We start from the raw sequence: 9395 nt of genomic DNA, 5'->3' as shown, positions 1-9395 counted from the left end.
AATGAATTGTTGATGAAAAACCATGAATCACGTCCAACTGGTTCAACTCCATTCCCTGAAGCGAATGTGACAACACACAAAGATCATGCCAGAAGCAGTGGTCAAGGGCGCGGTTTTCGTGGTCGTGGACGTGGTGGCTATGGTTTTGGTCGAGGTCGTGGTGGCTATGGTTTTGGTCGTGGTCGTGGTGGTTATGGTATTGGTCGAGGTCGTGGTGGTACTTTTAAGAACTCATATTCCCACCAAAAGAGGGATAATAATGATGATAACAAATTTGAAAGAAATAGAAATGAAAATGTTACTAATGTATGTTATCGATGTGGAGGAAAGGGCCACTGGTCTCGTGTTTGTCGCACTCCAAAGCACTTGGTTGACCTCTACAACAATCAATAAAGCAGAAAGGAAAGAAAGTGGAGACTAATCTAGTATTTGAAGATAGAGATGGTGATTTTGATATGGGAAATGCAACCCATTTAGAAGTTGTTGATTTCTTCACCGCCCCCGAAGGGAATAATTAATATTCGAACCAAGATAGCATCACCAAGGAATAATGATTTATTTTCTCGTACTATTTTACTTATAAACTTTATCGGTTTGTTTGTTTCAAGACTTTTTATCAGTTTGTTTGTTTTAAGATACTCTCATCGGTTTGTTTGTTTGGGACATTTTATTAATTTGAGTATTTTAAAAGGTGATGCTATATTTTTATTTGATATATTTGTGATACTTTTTTTCTTTATTTGAAGCAAATGAATATCTCTCAAGGTCAATTAAATGGTGAAGAATTATGTCTTGCTGATAGTGCAACTACTCATAGCATATTCAAAAGTAAGAAATATTTTTTCTTACTTGATAGCGAAAAAGGCCAGTGTTAGCACTATTTCAGGTAGTACAAATATTATAGAAGGCTCCGGAAGAGCGAATATTTTATTACCTTGGGGGACAAAAATTGAAATAATTGTTGCATTATACTCTCCTAAGTCTCAAAGAAATTTATTAAGTTTTAAAGATATCCGAAATAATGGATACCATATTGAGACAACATGTGAAGGAAATGTTGAATTCCTTTTAATCACGAGTATAACCCAAGGCATTAAGCAAAGTAAGGAGAAACTACCATCATTCTCTAGTGGATTGTACTACACAAATATTGCTTTGATTGAAACAAATGTTATGGTAAACCGGAAGTTTACTGATAACTTTACTATTTGGCACGACCGGTTAGGCCATCCCGGTTCTACGGTGATGCGAAAGATAATTGAAAATTCATGTGGTCATTCACTAAAAAGCCAACAGATTTTTCATAATAAATTTCCATGTTCTGCATGCTCGCAAGGAAAATTGATTATACGACCATCACCAGCTAAAATTAATCATGAATCGATATCATTTCTTGAACGAATACAAGGGGACATTTGTGGACCAATTCATCCCTCAAGTGGACCATTTAGATATTTTATAGTTTTAATCGATGCATCGACTAGATGGTCCCATGTATATTTGTTATCAACTCAAAACCTGGCGTTTGGTTACGAGCGCATTTTCCAGATACACCTATCAAGAATATTCATCTTGATAATGCTGGTGAATTTACTTCTCAGACTTTTAATGACTATTGCACGTCAATTGGGATAAATGTTGAATATCCTGTAGCTCATGTTCATACACAAAACGGTCTAGCTGAATCTTTAATCAAACGACTTCAACTAATTGCTAGACCATTACTTATGAGGTGTAAACTCCCAATTTCTGCTTGGGGACATGCTATATTACATGCTGAATCACTTATTCGCATCAGGCCAAGGAGTTATCATAAATTCTCCCCAATTCAATTGGTTCATGGTCAGGAACCAAATATTTCCCATCTTAGAGTTTTTGGTTGTGCGTTTATATCCCAATAGCTCCACCACAATGCACAAAGATGGTCCCCCAAAGAAAGTTGGGAATATATGTTAGATTTGAATCTCCGTCAATAATCATATTTTGAACCAACCACATGTGATTTATTTAGGGCTCATTTCGCAGATTGTCATTTTGACGAGTCAGTTTTTCCATGTTTAGGAGGAGACGACAAACAGCTGGAAAAGGAAATTAAATGGAATGAATTATCATTATCTCATCTTGATCCTCGTACTAAACAATGTGAACTTGAAGTTCAAAAGATAATTCATTTACAAAGTTTAGCTAATCAATTGTCAGATGCTTTTAGTGACCTAAAGAGAGTAACTAAGTCACATATTCCAGCTGTAAATGCTCCATTTAAAATTAAGATCCCAAAAGGACAAACTATAATTGGTAATGAGTCTAGTGCATGCCAAAAGCATGGCAGACCAATTGGTTCCAAGGATAAAAATCCTCGAAAAAAGAAAAGGGGCAAAGAATGAAGATGGTCCGGTCGAGGATGAAGTAAATTTACAAAAATCTCCTAAATAAAGTTTGGACATGATTGAAAATTTAGTTCCAGAAGAAACTCAGGTACCTGAAAATGAAGAGATCTCAATAAATTTTATCATGTCTGGTATCACTTGGAACCGAAATCAAATCGACGTCGACGATATTTTTGCATGCTATGTTGTGTTAAATGTTATAAGAAATGAAGAGGATCATGAACCTAAGTCTATTGAACAATGTAGACAAAGAGATGATTGGTCAAAATGGAAGGAAGCAATTGAATCAGAACTAAAATCTCTTGAAAAGAGAGAAGTATTTGGACCGGTAGTCCGTACACCTCAAGGTGTAAAACCAGTGGGATACAAATGGGTTTTTGTTCGGAAACGAAATGAATCTGGTGAAATTGTGAGATATAAAGCTCGATTAGTTGCACAAGGATTCTCACAAAGATCTGGTATTGATTATGAAGAGACGTATTCTCCCGTGGTGGATGCAACTACATTTAGATTTTTAATTAGTCTGACAATAAGAGAGGGACTTGACTTACGTCTCATGGATGTAGTTACAGCTTATTTGTATGGCCCACTTGAAAATGTTATTTACTTAAAACTCCCAGAAGGATTTAAGCTACCAGAAGCAGAAAATTCGGGCTCCTGAGAACAATTTTCCATCAAGTTGAATCGATCCTTATATGGGCTAAAGCAATCTGGACGCATGTGGTATAATCGTCTAAGTGAATACCTATTAAGTAAAGGCTATAAAAATGATCCTATTAGCTCATGTATTTTTATACAAAAATCAAGATCGGGATTTGTCATAATCGCAGTATATGTTGACGATTTAAATATTATTGGGACTCCAGAAGAGATCTCTCTAACAGTAGAATGCTTAAAGAAAGAATTCGAGATGAAATATCTTGGTAAAACAAAATTTTGTCTGGGATTACAAATTGAACATTTGAATGATGGAATTCTTGTGCATCAAACAACATACACCGAGAAAGTGTTAAACAAGCTTTACATGGATAAGGCACACCCTTTGAGCAGCCCAATGGTTGTGAGGTCACTTGATGCAGATAAGGACCCTTTCGTCCTCGGGATAATAATGAGGAAATTCTTGGTCCTGAAGTACCATATCTAAGTGCAATAAGAGCATTGATGTATCTTGCTAGTCATACACGACCCAACATAGCATTTTCCGTAAACCTCTTAGCAAGGTTTAGTTCATGCCCTACCCGAAGACACCGAAATGGTGTTAAACATATACTTCGTTACCTCCAAGGCACAAAAGATATGGGCTTGTTTTTTTCAAATTCATCAAAGGCAGATTTAGTTGGTTTTGCAGATGCAAGATACTTATCTGATCCACACAACGCTCGATCACAAACTGGATATGTGTTTACATGTGGAGGCACTGCTATATCTTGGCGTTCTATGAAGCAAACTCTTGTTGCTACTTCCTCCAACCATGCAGAGATTTTAGCAATACATGAGGCTAGTCGTGAATGCATATGGTTAAGATCCGTAATTCAACATATACGAGAAGATTGTGGTTCATCATCCAGAAAAGAAGCTCCAACGGTCTTATATGAGGATAATGAAGCTTGAATTGCACAACTCAAAGAAGGATATATCAAAGGTGATAGAACAAAACATATTTCTCCAAAATTCTTTTCCACTCATGAATTTCAGAAGAATGGTGATATTATTGTGTCACAAGTTCGCTCAAGTGAAAATTTGGCAGATCTTTTTACTAAGGCACTTTCAACTGCAACATTCAAGAAGTTAATTCACAACATTGGTCTACGTCGCCTCAAAGATTTTAAGTGATGTTAACAAGAAGGGGAGTAAATACGTGTTGCACTCTTTTTCCCTTAACCGTGATTTTTCCCACTGGGTTTTCCTGGTAAGGTTTTTAATAAGGCAACTTCACCAATGTATTTACGAGAATGGACATCCAAGGGGGAGTATTATGAAATATCTTATTGTGGATGTCCATTAGTCACCCTATTATGAATGTACATAAATGTAGTATGAATGCCTTTAATGGTAGGATGGTTTTAGACTATCACTTTATATTCCTATTGCATAACTCCCCTTTTATTGTGTGTGTGTATATATATATATATTCTATTGTGTCAATGAGTAGTATACACATCTCTACCATCACTCACTCTCCTTCTCTAGTCTCTATATTTTATAACAGATAGGAAATTTTACCCTTCAAATTCTATTTTAATTAGAAGTCTACTATATATCATTTTCCTTCTTCCTCTTTATTGTAAGAGACATAACTACATTCATCTCGTCAATACTTTGCACCTCCCTTCCCCGTTAATTCTTATGATGCTTGCTATTTTTTTTTTAACGAATCTTATGATGCTTGCTTTAATTAATGATTATGTTTGTCTAATACATTATTTACGTTATCGATGCAGATATCAACCACACATGATCTATTCAATACTTTGCACCTCCTTGAATGTAATTACTCTTTCTATCAACTTTTATCACATTTTTTTGGATTTTTAACTTTTTGCCATAAAATTGTTAATTTTTCCAATTTTAGTTATGTATCTCATTTTTTTTCCGGTATTTACATTCTGTTTTAGAAATTTACTGTATATGTTTGTTATTTGTTTGCCATGGAAATTTGCCGACTTTTCTATTCATTCATTATACTGTTAAGTAATTTGTCATGTTTTTTATATATAAATAGTATTGAATAAATAATTAAACTACTTTTTTGTTTTGCAGGAATTTTTATTTATCAAAGTTAATCAACATTCTCTTATGTCTTATAGTCAATGATTTTGTCGTTTTATTTTATCATTATAGCATAATCATCCCTTCTCATGCAGAAGTTATAGTTCGATTGTATAAATTATAATTGCTCCCCCTGTTCAGTGAATAATTTACACTTGGGAAATAAAACAAGTGTAAACAAATTACTCTGTATTATTTAATACGCATATATTCACCTTAAGCTTAATACTGGCATATCCCTCTATTAAGCTTAAGACGAGTCAAGTAGTTAGAATAAAACAAAAGTAGAATGCTTGGGGATTGGGGAGAAATAAATGTATATCTATAAAAGAGGCTTTTTTCATAGCACATTGTAGTCTCCAGATTTTGTTAAACATTAATTATTTTTAAGTTTTAATTTATTGTCTGCATTAAAAAAATGATTTATTCTAAGAATCTTTATCTTTAACCAGAGATAGAAGATTTTCTTAAGGAGTAGGGCAATTCTAAAACAGCTACTCTAATATAAAAACAACTCAGCTACTCTAATATAAAAACAACTCGTATTGCCATACTTCATTTGACCCATGCCATTTGCATCTCTTATTTGAGTCTCTATATTGTTTTATTTGATTTTGTCGTAAATTATTTTTAACTTCTGTGTATTTAACATTCTTCGATTGCTAACGAATGCGGAATTAATAGGTTGTACAGGCGACGACAAACATGTACGACAACCGATTGCTAACTGAAAGCTCCAGGTTACATATAATTAAGGAACTGATATTCCCCATCACCGCTGACGAGGATCGATGGGGTTAGTCAATCAGAGGGCACATGCATAAACCTAAACCTTCAAAGTCGGGATAGGCATGCATTGTTATTGTACACATCCAAATGGATTTCTTTCAGATAACACTATTAATTTCATGGGTGAGAAAATTAAGGGTTCTTAGGTGAAGCGATATTTTAGAGCGGGATCAAATATAACAATGGCAACATAATTATATACAGTACATTATACTAACCATTCTTTACAACATATGGGATTATGTGTACGCAAGTGTGCATTAGCTTTATTTAAGTTTTATTCATCAATTGTCAATTTGCTCTTATGATTTATTGTGCTACCAGGTTATCGAAGATTAGTTATTGTAAGACCAAATTGATAATAGTTGAACAATATTGTTGTTGCAATCTCCTTTTATAGCCGGCCTTCTGTCCCCCAAAATTCCATTCTCGTGATTTTTAGTTAGCTAAATCCATATTTAATCATTAAGTTTCATTGATCATGGGCTATGAATATGGTTCGTAGTTATTTTGTTATCTTAACTAAGTCAATTTTTTTACGTAGATATATCCGTTTAAGAATAAAACAGGTCAGATGAGAATTTGAGACTAACAAGTTAGAAATTATAATGATAGAATTTATAGGTTAAAAAGAGTTGTTTCAATAATAATAAATCAAGAATACAAATATAGATAAAAGTTTATGTATAGTTAAAATAATATTAAACAATCCTAATGCTGTCTCTACCGCTACTCTTTTCTTCCGTAGGAGACTGATTTACCAATTCCTGTATTTCCTTTCTTAAAATAAAATGTGGTCTGACTTGGTTCTTCGATAAGGGATAAAGATCAAGTCAAGCTCTAGACAAGAATGGATTAATGACATCTCGGTGCGAGTACGATAAGATTGAGCAATCTCCCTCAAATAGTACTGAAGGCAAATTAATGAAATGTTCATCAAAAGAAAAATGTAATCTTACAAATCAGAATATTTGGTGCTACTTAAACAACTTGACACATTAAAATAAAAAACTTTATATTAAAATAGGACATTTTTGCATACCCGTGCAACGCACGAACATGAAATCTAGTACGGAGTAATATTGATTCTAAATTCCAATATGGTCATTCATCTCCTACCTAAAGTATCAATTCCCTCCACCATCAACCTGACTATCTCAAATATGGTCCACCGCACAACCGTCAACACTCCACCTCCACCTGCAAAATTCGTGCTAGATCATACCAACAACTCTCGATCTAATCTGGCAATCATCGGCTCATCGCAACCCAAACATTCCCACCATCTCTTGCTTACCCCCGATCCTACAAACACCACAAATAATATCAGATCTAGGCACTGCAAACGACGATGAACAAGGCCATGGCCATTGCGAACGACGACGAAAAGGATGGTGGTGTTGATCGCCTTGTAAAGCTCCTTGGGCGGTGATGGTGGTGGTAGTGGTAACGATGTTGGCGCCAAGTTCTGGTTCATCGTGGTGATCTGATGCTCATTGCTAGATGTAGGGTTAGTGCGCTAGCCGTCTATGGTCGGAAACTGAGGAGAAGTGGTGGTTGTTGGGGCTGCCAGGTGAGGTGGTCCGTTTTTTGGTGGGGTTGGGTTATTTTTTTTGAAAGGTGTGGGGCTGGGTTATTATAGGTTAGAGGTATTAATTTTAATATGCTTAATATTAATACTAAGTTTTATTATCATAATCACAATATTAATAGAAAACAAAAATTAAGTGGCTAATGATCTGTTAATTAGGTAGTCGGTCACCTAAGTCTATTTTGAGAAGACGTACTCCAAAAGTTGGGTTTATGTTGAGTTAAAATGCATTTTGGAGTATTATGAGAAGACCGCCTATAGTTCGGAGTATTTACATTAAATAACCCTTAAATAAAAGCATAGATTATGACTTACAATAGAAAATTGGCAAAGAATGATTGAACATGATGCTAAATCCCCCAAATCCAAGCTTAATCTCCTCCAAGGATGTTTAAGAAAGGTCTAGAGAGTGTTTAGAGAGGTTTAGGGTTCATAAATGACGAAGGGTTACTGTTCACGCACTATATATACTCCCCCTTTAAGATAAGAAATCAAACCGCGCGATTAAATTCCCATACCGGACCACTCAGTTGAGTAGCCCCCACTCGGCCGAGTACACCAGCTACTGGCCGAGTGCCACCTAGACAGGCTAAGGGTTGAACTCACATCCCACTCGGTCCATGACTACTCAGTCGAGTAGGACACACTCGATCGATTACTCACCTCTACTCGGTCGAGTGACCATACAAGAAATCCGGAGTATTACAAACTGTCAACTAAATTCATTGACATTAGGCTATAATGCCAATGAAATTCGTAATCAACAGTACCGAATATCAATACAAGATCCAATACTCCATAAATCAAACTGCAAAGCATAGTATACTGCGTCATTCCTTCCCGATTAATAATCAACAATACCTAATGCAAATTCTTGGTACATGGTGGTAGTGGGTAATGGTGGATGGCTAACGGAATATGGTGGGTAAGATGGTGAGGTTGCCGTATTCCATGATTTGGTGAGGTTTTTCTTTATGTGGTACAATGTGAGGGATGAGAGATAATGAATAGTAAAATGGTTAAAAGTGTATTGCGATAAGTAAAATGCATACTTTAAAAATCAGCACCCATTTATTTGCTTCAGTTACGGGTGCAACTTAGAGTAGTTAGTTTTATACTCAGTATATTCAATTCTTAAATTTTGTAAAAAGGAAAACACTACTACTCGTATACATTAAAACAATAGTAGTAATCTACTCCGTATATAGAGATGTCAGCGGGGTGGGTACAAGTGGGTACCGCCCCAAATCCGTCCCAGTTGGGACGGGGATGGGTAGAGCTTTGGCGGGTGGTGGGGCGGGTGCGGGTATGAAAATTGTACCCGCCATGGGTCATGTGGCGGGGATGGATTTTGCATCTTGCCCACCTAATACCCGCCTACCCGCCAATCATTAAAAAACTAGTAGGATTATAATAATTTTATAAATTTTATTTAGTTATAATTAAGATATAATGTTAATAATAACTATTTTATAAAGTTTTTTACTAACTTATTTGGTGAAAAAATAATATTATAAAGATAAATTAAAAAAAATGGAAATTAATAGTGATTAAACCAACTTTTACGAAAAAAATTTATCGAATAAAATTATGGTGTAGTGGGTTAATGGGTAAGCGGGGCGGGTACTATTTTATATTTCCACCCGTTGGGGCGGGGATGGTTTTGGAAAGTTGTACCCGCCACAGGTGGTGGGGCGGGGATGGATACGAGTTTTCCTTGGTGGGTACGGGTACGGGGGAGCCTATATCCACCACTGCCCCGCCCCAATGACATCCCTATCCGTATATATCAAGAAATAGCAAATTCTCTTAAAATTACTCCATAGTAGTAATTGGTAAGAAATTTTGAAATAATATGA

The 9395-nt window shown here is 35.6% G+C and overlaps 1 long non-coding RNA gene across 1 annotated transcript; it reads right to left on the bottom strand.

The window, feature by feature from the left end:
- Positions 1–6952: 6952 nt before the first annotated feature.
- LOC141606949 (uncharacterized) lies at positions 6953–8546 on the bottom strand. Its single transcript, XR_012526865.1, has 2 exons — positions 7852–8546; positions 6953–7250 (listed from the first exon to the last, which is right to left on the bottom strand). It is a non-coding gene; the product is annotated as an uncharacterized LOC141606949 (long non-coding RNA).
- Positions 8547–9395: the final 849 nt, after the last annotated feature.

The sequence above is a fragment of the Silene latifolia genome, chromosome 1, assembly GCF_048544455.1.
Source record: "Silene latifolia isolate original U9 population chromosome 1, ASM4854445v1, whole genome shotgun sequence".
NCBI lineage: Eukaryota > Viridiplantae > Streptophyta > Magnoliopsida > Caryophyllales > Caryophyllaceae > Silene > Silene latifolia.
The sequence above is the reverse complement of the archived record's forward strand: the minus strand, read 5'-3'. Positions and strand labels throughout refer to the sequence as shown.